Genomic DNA, 14,811 nt, shown 5'->3' with positions numbered 1-14,811 from the left:
GTTTTACTCTCTCCACCTTCATTCACCCTAATCCACTTTCATCGACTTTAATCCACCTTAATCCTCCTTAATACACCTTCATTCATCTTAATCCAATCACTAATCAATCAATATTTACCTTTGTTGATGAGTAATCATCTCTTATACACCGTTGCACATGCTTTGGTTTGCTTCCGGCCTTCGTTCGGTCACGTGATATTTTCTGTAGCTCATAGCTCACAACGCGACCTTGAAACAGAGATCTAAGGCTTTCGCTTAAAGGGAAGCTGAAACACTTTTAGAAAAAAATGAGTTCTCTGCGGCATTCTACAGTTTTGAGTCCCCTGAACACGAATATCTGGTTCAAAAAGGGCGGAAACAAACGCAAGCGGCTGTTTTTCCAAGAAACCGCGCATCAGCGCCTCAGGGCATCGCGCGAACGCCGCTGTTGCCCGTGATTGGTCGGGGCCGCTGTGACGTCTTTCGCGGCAGTCTCCGGTCGGCGCCGCCGTTTCAGAGCGTAGCATGCTGTTCTGTTCTGGCTTCATAGCTGAGTTGTAAGCATTATGGAACGTTCTCGCTGTCTCGGACAGCTTGTATTTTCGTCGTACATGTTCGAAACGACAGCCGATACGGAAAACGATGGCGGCAGCGGCGGCAACGACGATGTTGAGTGTGCCAACAGCGAGAGCGATGTGTGCACCTTCTCGCGCGTTGGAAATCTTAGCTGGTACGTATGTTTTTTTTTCATGTAGCTGCAGGTTCCAATTCCGGGAGAAAAAATGCGCTAAAGTGTCACTGGGAACTTGCTGCTGGAAGAATGCCGAAGCACTAACGTCTCATTAGATTCAAAACACGGGTGCAATTCCGCGATGTCAAGCACCTTGCCGCTCCTTGTCTAAAGTAGTCCCGTGGTTTTTTGAGTGTTGATACACGATCGCGAACATAAGTGCCGCGTTTCAAAGCGCGCACATGCAGTGCTGCGGGGTACAGTCATGGAAATTGCTTATCATACAAATCCAGAGATGGCCAGATGTTTTAAATGTGCAATATTCATACTATGGTTCGACGACTTTGCGATTGTGGCTCGATCAAGAATCGGTATGCGTGCTCCATGCTGGTGTTGACATAAAAATATTAGGCAGTTTTAGCACCGCCGTGTGGTAAACACGATAACTGCAACCGTACGTCGAATGTCACTAGGCAAGCCTATACTCCATTTCATACCTCAGGTGCAACGCTACGCACGAAGCTACGCACGAAGTCCGGTCACCAAAATTTGTTACTGCGCGCGTTTCCGTCTATGCTTCGCAGCGTGCCAGCGGCGTTTGCTCGCGCGAGCAGGCACGTGAAGCTGCCGCGACGGACTGCAATTAAAAGATACCGAAATGAAAATTGATTTAAAAGAACGTGTTAGCAGCCGTATAAGTACACGGATTGTTTCTATGGGTAAATTCTTTCTTTTTTTCATTCAGAACTGAGCTTATATATGGAAAATTTTCTCAATAATCGGGTCAAGAAACACCGAACTTTTTCTAAGTGCGAACGTAGCCACTGCAAGAAGTATCTCAAGCCTCCACAGCGTTGCACCTGATGTATGAAACGGAGTATAGCAACGCTAGCAACAACGCGTTTCCGCATTTGTCGTAAGGCTATCCGGCTACGCTAAAACTGTGTTACCAGACGTTAATGGCTGCGAATGTTCGCATTTCTCGAGTGCATCAATGTGGGCCTAATCAGGCTTTCATTAAACTAGGTGCACCTGCATGTGCTGCGTATTGATGGAAGATGAAGAGCACAGCACAGTTGATTTCATCGGCACGAACTTATCTCTCCTCACCGCACGGACCCACTGCGCTGCAAGCTTCTTGTCCTTCGGGAACCTGTGAAACACCACATCGTCTCGCCCGCCTGTGTTCGCGCAGCCGAATGCTGCACAGAACGAGGACATGTTGGGCGCCCTTGGCTGTAGGCACTCACGCAGCACAGAAGGAAAGAACCAGTTTACGAAAATCGCAAAAGAAAACAAACGTGAACGGCGGCGGCGGCAGATCTCTCATAGCGTCGTTCAGTAAAGCGCAGGACGGAAAGAGGCATCCCAGCACATGCCAGCACGCCGGTCCGGCAGCTCGGTCCCCGCCAGTGACGTCACTCTCGCCGGTTCTCTCCTCTGGCAACCACCTCACCCGGCGCTCCGGGAAACGATGGGGGCGTGACCGCGGGGGTGATTTAAATAGCGATTTCCGCCCCTTATATTAATAAAACGAAGAAAAAAATTACGGAACCGTAAATTATTAGGTCTGTTCTTCCCAATCCCAGCAATTCATGGAAATTGAAAACCGTTTCAGCTTCCCTTTAATAAGCCCCACACAAAGGGATATGCCACAAGCAATACTAGATCAAACGCACAAAGTAAAGCATCTCATGTGGCAGAAAAATTATCTGGAGTATAGAACTCGCCTCAAAGCTCCTTTTACATCAGTATGCCACGTTCATACGGCTTTAAGAAAAACCAATCTCTTCATAAACGTTGCCTTCAGCATTGTCGATGCTGTAGGAGCATTTCTCAAAATTTTCAACACCACTGGGGTGCGCAACTGGCCCAAAATAACACGCCTCCATAGAATGCTGTGGCGCGTCCGCGGGAGCCCAGGAGAAAAAGCGCGCCGTGCGCAGCCGGCGAGTGAGGAGAATCGAGGAGGAAACACCGCGAGGAGGAGAGTGTCTACTTTCAAATTATCAAGGGGCTTTATCGCGTTCTAGAGTTACTGTATATGTTACCAAAGGTGGCATATACTGTATATGCTACCTTTGGTAGCATATACAGTAACTCTATCGCATTCAACACTTTAGCGCCACCTATTTCTTTGACTTTTCCTAGACTCTAGAACTATACTATGTCCGCACAACCTTGAGCGATCGGAACGCACGTTTTCTGCGCTTGGCCGGCAGAGAAGGGAGGCTTTGTTCCGGCCACAAAGCCCTCCATGTCTCAGTAAGGTGCCTGGTGGTAGTCTAGTGCGGACGCTGTCCTCTCAGTGAGCGCATATTCCCCTCATCTTTTAAAAAGTTCAATACTTACAAGCATTTGTCTCGCAAACCATACTTAGTTCAAGGGAATTTTCCACATCTCAATAATTTCTCTCGTCGTATTCGAGTGCTGATTGCCGTGTTATCGTTTGTTAACGAAGCTTTCCCTAGAGTCTAAATATTTTAAGGCAGTTTGTCGTGTGCGTATCACGGCCAAGCACGCTTATATCGCCTTCCGTTTCTCTACCGCGGGTGCGCTTTACAACCACGGCGCTACAATTTTGCTTCAGAAACTTACCTTTCTTCTTCTCCTCCCTTAAACTGGCTCTCTTAACTACTACACGCAGAGACAAAGCAACAGCGCTCGCATTCTATCCCACAGTTGAGATGTATATATATATATATATATATATATATATATATATATATATATATATATAGTAGGCAAAGAGGAATTCTTCAGGCTACCTTTCAAACGTAAAGAACTTGAGTGGTGCTACAAGGTAAACAGAACAAGTATTTATTTGCAACAGTTTCGATCGGTGGACCGATCTTCATCAGGGTTTACAAAAAAATGGCAGTTCGGCCCTGGTAGTGAAGACACCAGAGCGGGTGCCCGGTCGTTCTCAGATACATCAAACCGAGAGGGACAGTTGGGACAGTGATTGATTTTCGGCACTTTGGCAGATTTATAGTTGCCTTTGGCAGCTATGCAGGGCAAGAGGAAGGCGGAGTCCCATGTATGTAGAGCAAGGATGTCGGTGAGAAGAAAAAAAAGGGAAAAAAGGAAAGAAAAAGAAAGAGAAAAGAGCACGCAGGAGGAGGGAGACGTAAGTCGGAGAGTGAGGGGGGCGGGAAGTAGCAGCAGCTAGGTTCCCGTTCACCCGAGGCAAGGAGGGAGAAAACGGTCGCTCCGCAGCACCAGTGCGCGTGCTGCCGTTGTAGCGGGAGAGAGGGCAAGTTGAATCGGGCGGCGGGGGGCACAATAGAGAAGGGGCCCAGAAGGAAGACAGAAGAGCGGCAACTTGCGGAAACACAGTGTCACAGTACAAGGCACGGCCCGTTCCGGCAACTCTGTGGTCCAGCTACGGTGCGAAAAAAAATATAGTTCCACAAAGAATATATGCGTGGGATTCGCAAAGCAAGTGCGCCCCTGGGCTTGGATTTAGGGAGCCGAGTTAAATAGCCTCCTTGTGGTCCAGTTTTTGAACGTTTAACCGACAACTGACATCAAGTCAGCTCGTGCGTATTCCAAGAAGGGCAATAGGTCACTCAGAATGACCACTTCAGTGGCAGGGTGCAGGAAACTGAATTTATTGGTTTTCCGCTCGCCCCCTTGAGGCGCATGCCGAGGGTTGAGCAAGCAGTGAATAGCCAGCGCCTCAATTTTAGAGTACAGAACATGTATTCGCGTTTCCCATGCACTCTCACGGAGTCCGGGGCGGCTGACGTGCCTCCGGGATATGACGTGCCTCCGGGATAATTATCAGTCATAGCACTCGTAGTACAGCCCTCTGGGCCGTTCTTTTTTCGAAAGTAGTCCTATTAGGGTTATTATAATTACACGAAGGTATTTCGCCCTCGTGAGCAGCAGTTCTCGAGATAGTTACTCTGGCTAGCTTCCCACGCTATGCGTGCCGCACTCGCACCTGTTTAAGCTTTTCCTAGGCTCTAGAGCTATACTATGTCCGCACAACCTTGAGCGATCGGAACGCACGTTTTCTGCGCTTGGCCGGCAGAGAAGGGAGGCTTTGTTCCGGCCACAAAGCCCTCCATGTCTCAGTAAGGTGCCTGGTGGTGGTCTCGTGCGGACGCTGTGCTCTCTGTGAGCGCATATTCCCCTTATCTTTTAAAAAGTTCAATACTTACAAGCATTTGTCTCGCAAACCATACTTTGTTCAAGGGAATTTTCCACGTCTCAATAATTTCTCTCGTCGTATTCAAGTGCTGATTGCCGTGTTATCGTTTGTTAACGAAGCTTTCCCTCAAGTCTAAATATTTTAAGGCAGTTTGTCATGTGCGTATCATGGCCACGCACGCTTATATCGCCTTCCGTTTCTCTACCGCGGGTGCGCTTTAAAACCACGGCGCTGCAATTTTGCTTCAGAAACTGTCCTTTCCTTTCTTCTTCTCCTCCCTTGAACTGGCTCTCTTAAATACTACACGCAGAGACAAAGCAACAGCGCTCGCATTCGATCCCATAGATGAGATGTATATATATATATATATATATATATATAATTATCAGTCATGGCACTCGTAGTACAGCCCTCTGGGCCGTTCTTTTTTTCGAAAGTATTCCTATTAGGGTTATTATAATTACAAGGTATTTCGCCCTCGTGAGCAGCAGTTCTTGAGATAGTTACTCTGGCTAGCTTCCCACGCTATGCGTGCCGCGCTCGCCTAGCACGTGATCAAGCTTTTCCTAGTCTCTAAAGCCGCTCGAATTCGCTCTTCTCCACGGGCGGCCATTTTTCCATCGCGGACAACATCAGTCCCTTTCCACGTAAGTATGAGGCTCAAGGCAGGAGCTATGGCGCTTCAAAGTAACCTGGGGCCTGACGAACCAACCGACTCAGCTACCTTTCTGGGCAACATCCAAGGGTCACGAGTTCAAATCACTTGTTCTCTTCCTTTTTTTTTGTTTTCCTTCCTTTTTTTCTATCTTCCTCCCCCTTTTTAGTGTCTTTTCTTTTAGTTTATCACTGTACGGGAACCGTCCTAACATATATATATATATATATATCCTCTATTATGTATGGCCACACATGTGCAGGTCATAAATACCAGGTTCTCTAGCTGAGTTCCATCCGTGCGGTATAACCGAGCTCAGATTGGTCCACCTTGACTGATCAAATAAGGCACCACTGTAAGTTAAATGAGGCGTACAACTCCTGCGGGGGCGGTAGAGTATCTGCCTCCCGTGCAAGAGGACCGTGGTTCAAATCCCGGTGCCACGCAATTCTCCACCGGAAAATACCAAAAAAACCGTGTGTTGAGAAAATTGCACAAACAGGCCTGGAGTGCGGCCTGATCCCGGTGACCAGAACCGGTAACGCACTCTCTCACCAGAGCAGGATTGGCCACCCTGGTGCAGTACTTGGCCACAACCTCCTATATGAATACAACAATCAAACCCCGGCCCTCAGTCTTGTAGGAGTTGAAGGCGACTTCGATATGAAACACTTGGGAGGTTTTGTTTTACATTATTTACAGTGAGACGTCAATGAACAGTCGTACAGTCATTACGGGCCGGCAGCAACTCGAACGCTGCGGCCCGTCGCAAGAAGTTCGAGAGAGGTGAATCAGGGAATGCTCTAGAATCTCTGGAATCCTCTGTCTGCGTCTTTTAAACCCTTCGATCTCTGGAAGGCGCGTCATGTTCGGCCAATGGGAGAGCCCGCTCAGATGACGCCACCTTCGGCCAATGGTAGGCACCCGTGCGGTGGTGTCACACCCGGCGGCTCCCCGCGGTCTTGCCTTGCTGTGGTGCAATGCTCTCTTCAAAGGCGGCCGGTGAGACGCTGCCAGGCCTTCCCGGTACATCACAGCCGTCTTGTTGTCACGGTGCATTACAGCCAGAAGGTTGTCACGGCGCATTACAGCCGTCTTGCTTCGGGACCCAATTTACTTGCAACAATAGAGAGTTTTAGAATAGGGGCCCCAAAGAAATAGCGTCGAAGCCACTGCGCATGCGCGAGACGCAAACTGCGTTTGGGTTTTGCGTTGGGAACGCTATTTCACCGATTTAGCGGGAGCTCAAATAGCGTTCCCAAAAGCTTTGCGCCAACAAACATGGCGGCACCCATCTAAACGACGGCTCTAACCTAGCGCCAAACTGGGTTCGATTCGCGATAATGCGTGAAGTTCGCAAGCTAGGAGAAGTGACTGCAGTTATCGCTTTCTCTCAACTAGCGTGTGTTATGAAGATTGATTCATTAGACGCCGCTGATTCCGAATTCGAGTGTGGATTTTATGGCTCGTAGGCCTAACACGGCTAAGCTTGGCTGGTGAAGGCACGTAAAGTTGGTTTTGTTGCTCCAAACTAAGCACAACTAATTGTTTGCTGCTTGAAGAATAACCTCTAAATTGTAATTAAACGCGAATACACGCAAGTCAAAATTACTATTCATATCATAAGATGGTATATTTTATTTATTTTTAATCGTTTTTCTTAGACGCCGTAGTGGCGCTGTCAGCGCAAGACGCTACCTGCAAACGCAAAGCCCTATTCTAAAACTCTTCACTCCTGCGTGCCCCAACGCTAACACCCGCAAAACTCTTTGGGGCCCCAAAATATTGGGGCCCCTATTCTAAAACTCTCTAATGCCGGGCTATCCCTTCGCTTTTTAGTAGAGTCAAGCATTGAATAGCCCCACCGGCGGCGTACGAAGTGGGGGCCTTCAACTTGTTTGCACGTGCCCGCCTCTGGAACGTGGCATCCGTGTTTCTGCGCTCCTCAATGAGCTGTGGTGCGATTCTATGTGGTCTGGGGAACTCGAAGTAGCCTGAGGAAACGGCCCCATATCTAACAGTCTCCAGCAGCCGCGAAGCAACTGACCACGGCGGCGGTCAGATCTGTGACGCAGCAGAGGGTGCTAAGAATACCTGGCTCCGGACAGGCCGCCATTGGAATCTGAACCTGGCAACGTTTAACGTTAGAACGTTATCTAGTGAGGCGAGTCTAGCAGTGTTATTGGAGGAATTAGAGGGTAGTAAATGGGATATAATAGGGCTCAGTGAAGTAAGGAGGACAAAAGAAGCATATACAGTGCTAAAAAGCGGGCACGTACTGTGCTACAGGGGCTTAGCGGAGAGACGAGAACTAGGAGTCGGATTCCTGAATAAGGATATAGCTGGTAACATACAGGAATTCTATAGCATTAACGAGAGGGTGGCAGGTCTTGTTGTGAAACTTAATAAGAGGTACAAATTGAAGGTAGTACAAGTCTACGCCCCTAAATCCAGTCATGATGACCAGGAAGTCGAAAGCTTTTATGAAGACGTGGAATCGGCGATGGGTAAAGTCAAAACAAAATACACTATACTGATGGGCGACTTCAATGCCAGGGTAGGCAAGAAGCAGGCTGGAGACAAGTCAGTGGGGGAATATGGCATAGGCTCTAGGAATAGCAGGGGAGAGTTATTAGCAGTTTGCAGAACATAATAATATGCGGATAATGAATACCTTTTTCCGCAAGCAGGTTAGCCGAAAGTGGACGCAGAGGAGTCCGAATGGTGAGACTAGAAATGAAATCGACTTCATACTCTGCGCGAACCCTGGTATCATACAAGATGTAGACGTGCTCGGCAAGTTGCGCTGCAGTGACCATAGGATGGTAAGAACTCGTATTAGCCTAGACTTGAGGAGGGAACGGAAGAAACTGGTACATCAGAAGCCAATCAATGAGTTAGCGGTAAGAGGGAAATTAGAGGAGTTCCCGATCAAGCTAAAGAACAGGTATTCGGCTTTAACTCAGGAAGAGGACCTTAGTGTTGAAGCAATGAACGACAATCTTATGGGCATCATTAAAGAGTGCGCAATAGAAGTCGGTGGTAACGCCGTTAGACAGGAGACCAGTAAGCTATCGCAGGAGACGAAAGATCTGATCAAGAAACGCCAATGTATGAAAGCCTCTAACCCTACAGCTAGAATAGAACTGGCAGAACTTTCTAAGTTAATCAACAAGCATAAGACGTAAGGAACTATAATATGGATAGAATTGAACAGGCTCTCAGGAACGGAGGAAGCCTAAAAGCAGTGAAGAATAAACTAGGAATAGGCAAGAATCAGATGTATGCGTTAAGAGCCAAAGCCGGCAATATCGGATGAGATAGTTCAAGTGGCTGAGGAATTCTATAGAGATTTATACAGTACCAGTAACACCCACGACGATAATGTGAGAGAGAATAGTCTAGAGGAATTTGAAATCCCACAAGTAACGCCGGAAGAAGTAAAGAACGCCTTGGGAGCTATGCAAAGGGGGAAGGCAGCTGGGGAGGATCAGGTAACAGCAGATTTGTTGAAGGATGGTGGGAACATTGTTCTAGAAAGACTGGCCACCCTATATACACGATGCCTCATAACCTCGATCGAGCGTGCCGGAATCTTGGAAGAACGCTAACATAATCCTAATCCATAAGAAAGGGGACGCCAAAGACTTAAAAATTATAGACCGATCAGCTTACTGTCCATTGCCTACAAAGTATTTACTAAGGTAGTCGCAAATAGAATCAGGAACACGTACCTTAGACTTCTGTCAACCAAAGGACCAGGCAGGATTCCGTAAAGGCTACTCAACAATAGACCATATTCACACTATCAATATCAGATGATAGAGAAATGTGCGGAATATAACCAACCCTTATATATAGCTTTCACTGATTACGAAAAAGCGTTTGATTCTGTCGAAACCTCAGCAGTCATGGATGCATTACGGAATCAGGGTGTAGACGAGCCGTATGTAAAAATACTGAAAGATATCTATAGCGGCTCCACAGCCACCGTAGTCCTGCATAAAGAAAGCAACAAATTCCCAATAAAGAAAGGCGTCAGGCAGGGAGATAAGATCTCTCCGATGCTACTCACAGCGTGTTTACAGGAGGTATTCAGAGACCTGGATTGGGAAGATTTGGGGATAAGAGTTAATGGAGAACACCTTAGTAACTTGCGATTCGCTGATGATATTGTCTTGCTTAGTAACTCAGGGGACCAACTGCAATGCATGCTCACTGACCTGGAGAGGCAAAGCCGAAGGGTGGGTCTAAAAATTAATCTGCAGAAAACTAAAGTAATGTTTAACAGTCTCGGAAGGGAACAGCAGTTTACAATAGGTAGTGAGGCACTGGAAGTGGTAAGGGAATACATCTACTTAGGACAGGTAGTGACTGCGGATCCGGATCATGAGACTGAAATAATCAGAAGAGTAAGAATGGGCTGGGGTGCGTTTGGCAGGCATTCTCAGATCATGAACAGCAGGTTGCCATTATCCCTCAAGAGAAAAGTTTATAACAGCTGTGTCTTACCAGTACTCACGTACGGGGCAGAAACCTGGAGGCTTACGAAAAGGGTTCTACTTAAATTGAGGACGACGCAACGAGCTATGGAAAGAAGAATGATTGATATAACGTTAAGGGATAAGAAAAGAGCAGATTGGGTGAGGGAACAAACGCGAGTTAATGATATCTTAGTTGAAATCAAGAAAAAGAAATGGGCATGGGCAGGACACGTAATGAGGAGGGAAGATAACCGATGGTCATTAAGAGTTACGGAATGGATTCCAAGGGAAGGAAAGCGTAGCAGAGGGCGGCAGAAAGTTAGGTGGGCGGATGAGATTAAGAAGTTTGTAGGGACAACATGGCCACAATTAGTACATGACCGGGATAGTTGGAGAAGTATGGGAGAGGCCTTTGCCCTGCAGTGGGCATAACCAGGCTGATGATGATGATGATGATGCGTGGCAAGATACGACCCAAAGGGTGTAATTTTGCTTAAGAGTGTACAGGAACCAACTGTGTAGCATCGGCCACGTCAAAATCATAGAAGGGCGTAAACAATGCGGAAGTTTTGGGGGGTCGACAATGCAAGCCTGATGTACAAACTTTATGGAGGTTCCATAAACATATAAAACTTTGTGCAATGTACGTCTGAAGTACTGTTTTTAGAGACGTTCTATGGACATCCAACGTTTTGTCCGCTGTACGTCCCTTAGATTTATGTGCATGTAAAAGAAAGCGATAAGACATCCTATTTTTTGCTGGATGTTTGGATCAATCTGTTACATCTATTGGATGTTTGTAGCTATCTGGGTTGCCCCTATTGAAATGTGGCCACCGCGGCCAGGATTTGATCCCGCGACCTTGTGCTTAGCAGTGCAACACCATAGCCACTAAGCCACCACGGCGGGTACTGGGCTACAACCATTTGATTCGTATCATAAATTTTAAATAATTGCCTTGTGCTTAGCAGCACAACACCATAGCCACTAAGCCACCACGGCGGGTACTGGGCTACAACCATTTGATTCGTATCATAAATTTTAAATAATTGCACGCCCTACTTTTCCTTACAGTGGTACTGCAGGCAACAACACTTAATGAAAATTGTAAATAAACCTCTTTATTCACTAAATAATGCTAGCATGAACCCCTGATCAAAATATTATTACTGGACATGCAACTGCAAAACTGCCACTCTTGCTCCACCCCAAAACATGGCCTGCCCTTTCAATTCTTGAAATCCTTGCCACATTACATGTTCATTGTGATATGCCAATAAACATGACTATTTGCTGGAATTCTCCAGATATAACAGCTAAACAGTGCCTGTGACAAGATCAAAAATTGAAATCTCATAACTAATTAGTGTAGTGGTATTGGCTGGTGTCAGTGAATAGTATCCCTGTCACTACATACCCTGAGACGGGGTATCACTACACGCTGGCCTTGGAGAGCATGCCATTACCAGAACTCGGTGTAAAGATATAGGTGGAGCAACACAGGCATCATTCTGCATCAGCACAGTGTCGAGTAAAGTAGAAATTTCGAAATTGAGTGGAGGGACTCAAAGGCAGGACAGAGGTAGCGTTTTTTGGTAATTACACCATTTAAACTCTGTTGGAATTCATGAAGTGTCACTCTTTAATACAAGACGTTTTTTCATAACTTTCTCAATATGCTTACGAGCAGAAAACAGCGCTAAACGACAGGACGAAGAGAGGGACACAGAGCACAGTGTTGTTCTGTGTCCCTCTCTTCGTCCTGTCGTTTAAAGCTGTTTTCTGCTCGTAATCATGAACCAACCAGCCCAAATGCATACTCTTCTCAGTATGTGCATGTTTCAAAGCTTCCAAGTCCCAACAGCAGTTCTGACAAGCAGGATCATTTCTGAAGCGGCTTTTGCTCACACACCATGCTCGCCCATATTAAGAATGGCAGCAGAACGCAGTTTACCTTATTTTTGAGAAACAGCATGTATAAACAAGCTTACCCAAAAGGATAAAGCAATGAATGTAGAATTACAACATTTCATTCATAAACATATCAACAGTTGTCTGTACATGTAGTGCACCAGGGTGTCTACCAACAGGGAAAACCGGGAATTCTCAGGGATCTTGAATAGTGTGGAAATACTCAGGGAAAACTAAGGGAATTCGTGCTTCTATGAGGGAAATTTAGCTGTCATTTTATTAAAAGGGAACGAAAGTCGCCCTAATGCTGGCTCGAGTAAAAGAGAGGAATTGTAAGAATTGCCTTTGACGCCGTGTCGTCGGCTGGAGGAGTTGCCAGTGTACAGTCAACGACCGATTTTCTGGACACCCAATTTTTGGGACGCCAGATAATGCGGACGGCTTCGCGGCAATGTATAAGAACGTCTGAAATTTCGGACGCAAGAACCCTTCGCCGTCATATTTTCCGGACTTTCTGCCGCGACATCAGGTCCGAAACGGCATTAATCAAAGCCAACACTGCAGTTTTTGATTATCTCGCCGCCCCACCACGAGGCCTAGCTGCTTCGACGTTCTCTATTAAGGTTCTTGCCATTCGGTGCCGTGTTTTTCTATAGTGTACTAGAGTAGTACACTATAGTGTTTTTATTGAAAGAATTCGGCGCTGTCTGCAATGGCACAAACTCCGCCTCTGTAGTCCTCGCGATTGGCTTCGAAGCTTAGAAAGCACGACTCGTTGCATAATGCCGGTTCCCGAAAGGCAGCTTCGCCTCAGCACAGTAATGTTACGCAGTAAAGCTTAACAAGCGTGGGAAGGGGCACTTGTCACGGGACACAGTACGTATTTTATAATTAACACGCGCGCACCCGCCATCTCCTGTCGCAGTACGAGAGCCGACATGCCTAATTAGTGTACTGGCAGGCCTTCGGAGCGTTTTCGGACGTGCCTGTGGTGATTTGAGCCTCTAAGGGCACTAATAGACTTGCATTCATTTTTTCGGACTGCCGGATTTTTCGGAAGTTTTATGCCCCCTAGGGAGTCCAAAAAATCGGATGCTGACTCTACAACTGACCAAGATGATGCTTCAAATGGTCCGTGGGGCGAAAACGCGCAGCGGAACGAGGACGAGAACAGAAAGGATCGTCGTATTGAAGAATGACCGGGAAAGGAACTGTACCGCCTCTTTGAAAGAGCGCGAGCTCAAAAAGGAAAGTGTTGGCTGACGCCGAGATGCAGGTGACCCTCATCCAAACTAACATAAACTCTTTAAAGCAGCGAAACGCAACACTGAGGCATTGTGCGTGGGCAAGAGTATGTCAGGACAGTTGAGGTTGACTTTCCTGCATCTGAGTGAATCTCACTTGTGACAAAGTTCGGGCCTTATACCAATGAGCTTGCTATCAGTTGATAGAAACAGCTCATTTTCGAAAATATTTGCTTCTGTATGCATCTTTTTTATTCGTGTATGAAAATGTTCGACTCGATTTGCAATGGACTTTACCATTTTATTTTTTCGGAGATATTCTATTCGCTGTGCATTTTACTAACCCCTCCCTTCAGTTTTCTATTTTAAATAAAATAAACATTACACTTTACTATTCAAACTGGATTAGGTCGTTTTATTTTTTTTTATTTTTTAGCATGCTTACTAGAGAGTGACGGCATCGGGCGACATGGTGTCAGCCCGTCTTGACATAAAGTTCTGTGTTCCTCAGGGAATTTTGCAAAGGCACTCGGGGAAAACCTGGAAAAGTCAGGGAACTTGAAAATGTCAACTTGGTAGACACCCTGGCAGCACACTGTACTCCAGCTGATGTGGAATTGTGCCCTCTCTCGCTATATATTTTTTTAAATATATATAGCTTACACAGCACACACACCTTTAGGTGTCAAAATATATGGTTTGTGGTTCAAAATTCACTGTGCACATTCGCAACCAACAGAGATTTTAGAGAGGGCAATGTTTTTATACTGTTGCCACTCCTATTTTGGCCTCAAATGTCATTACAAAAAGGCTACAATATGTCCTTAGAGGCAACTGTGTAGTTGAAGTAAGATATCAATGCACCTGAAAACATATGTTGCACACTGGAAGTGGCTGGGTGAATGCACACATATTGTTTACTTAAGGCATAGAGTTTCATATTAGTATACCTAGAGGCAAATCTGGCGCTGCGATCGTTCAACCATCATGGGCACGGAGGAAGGAAACTAAGGAGAGGCCCTACCCCCTCCGCGCGCTAGGAGAAAAGTGTGGCGGAAATGACGTATAGGTTCTCATTTCTTTTGCTGCTTTTTTATTTTTTTTGCTGCATGGCCACGCCTTTTGGGCCACAATGGCGGCGTTGTTCTGATTTTTTGAGCGCGCACACGTGTTGCTCTGGTAGGTTTCGTGCCGTGGCAAAGGCGCTGTGTGGGCGGGTTTGCGTTAGTCACCGTGTCTTGTTGCGCTGTGTTACCTGCACCGTGCTCTGCCGGATGTTGCGCGAGCGCGCGCGCTCCGCGTGCGAAACCACGCGCAGCGCGGCGTGGTTTCGCGAAAGATGTAAACAAGAGAGGAGGGTGGCACAAAAGGCGGAGCATCGCCATGAGCAACGCCAACTTCCGGCTTCACTTTTGCTTCACAAAGAGTGACGTCAGGGCCTCTCCTTAGTTTCCTTCCTCCGTGATCATGGGAATGATGGGAAGTACAGGCTTCGGATTGGCATTCTATTGACTGGCAAACTAGTCTACAATAATTTTTTTGGCAGTTTTGGTTTCGCTCCAAGCGCACTTGCTATAACCTGCAGTGGGACAGTGCAACGCAAAGCTCCCTGCCTTTGTTATGTTGCTCGGAGTGGTGATAGCGCGCTG

This window comes from Dermacentor andersoni, chromosome 1 (assembly GCF_023375885.2).
Source record: "Dermacentor andersoni chromosome 1, qqDerAnde1_hic_scaffold, whole genome shotgun sequence".
Lineage (NCBI taxonomy): Eukaryota > Metazoa > Arthropoda > Arachnida > Ixodida > Ixodidae > Dermacentor > Dermacentor andersoni.
Note: the sequence above shows the minus strand (reverse complement) of the source record.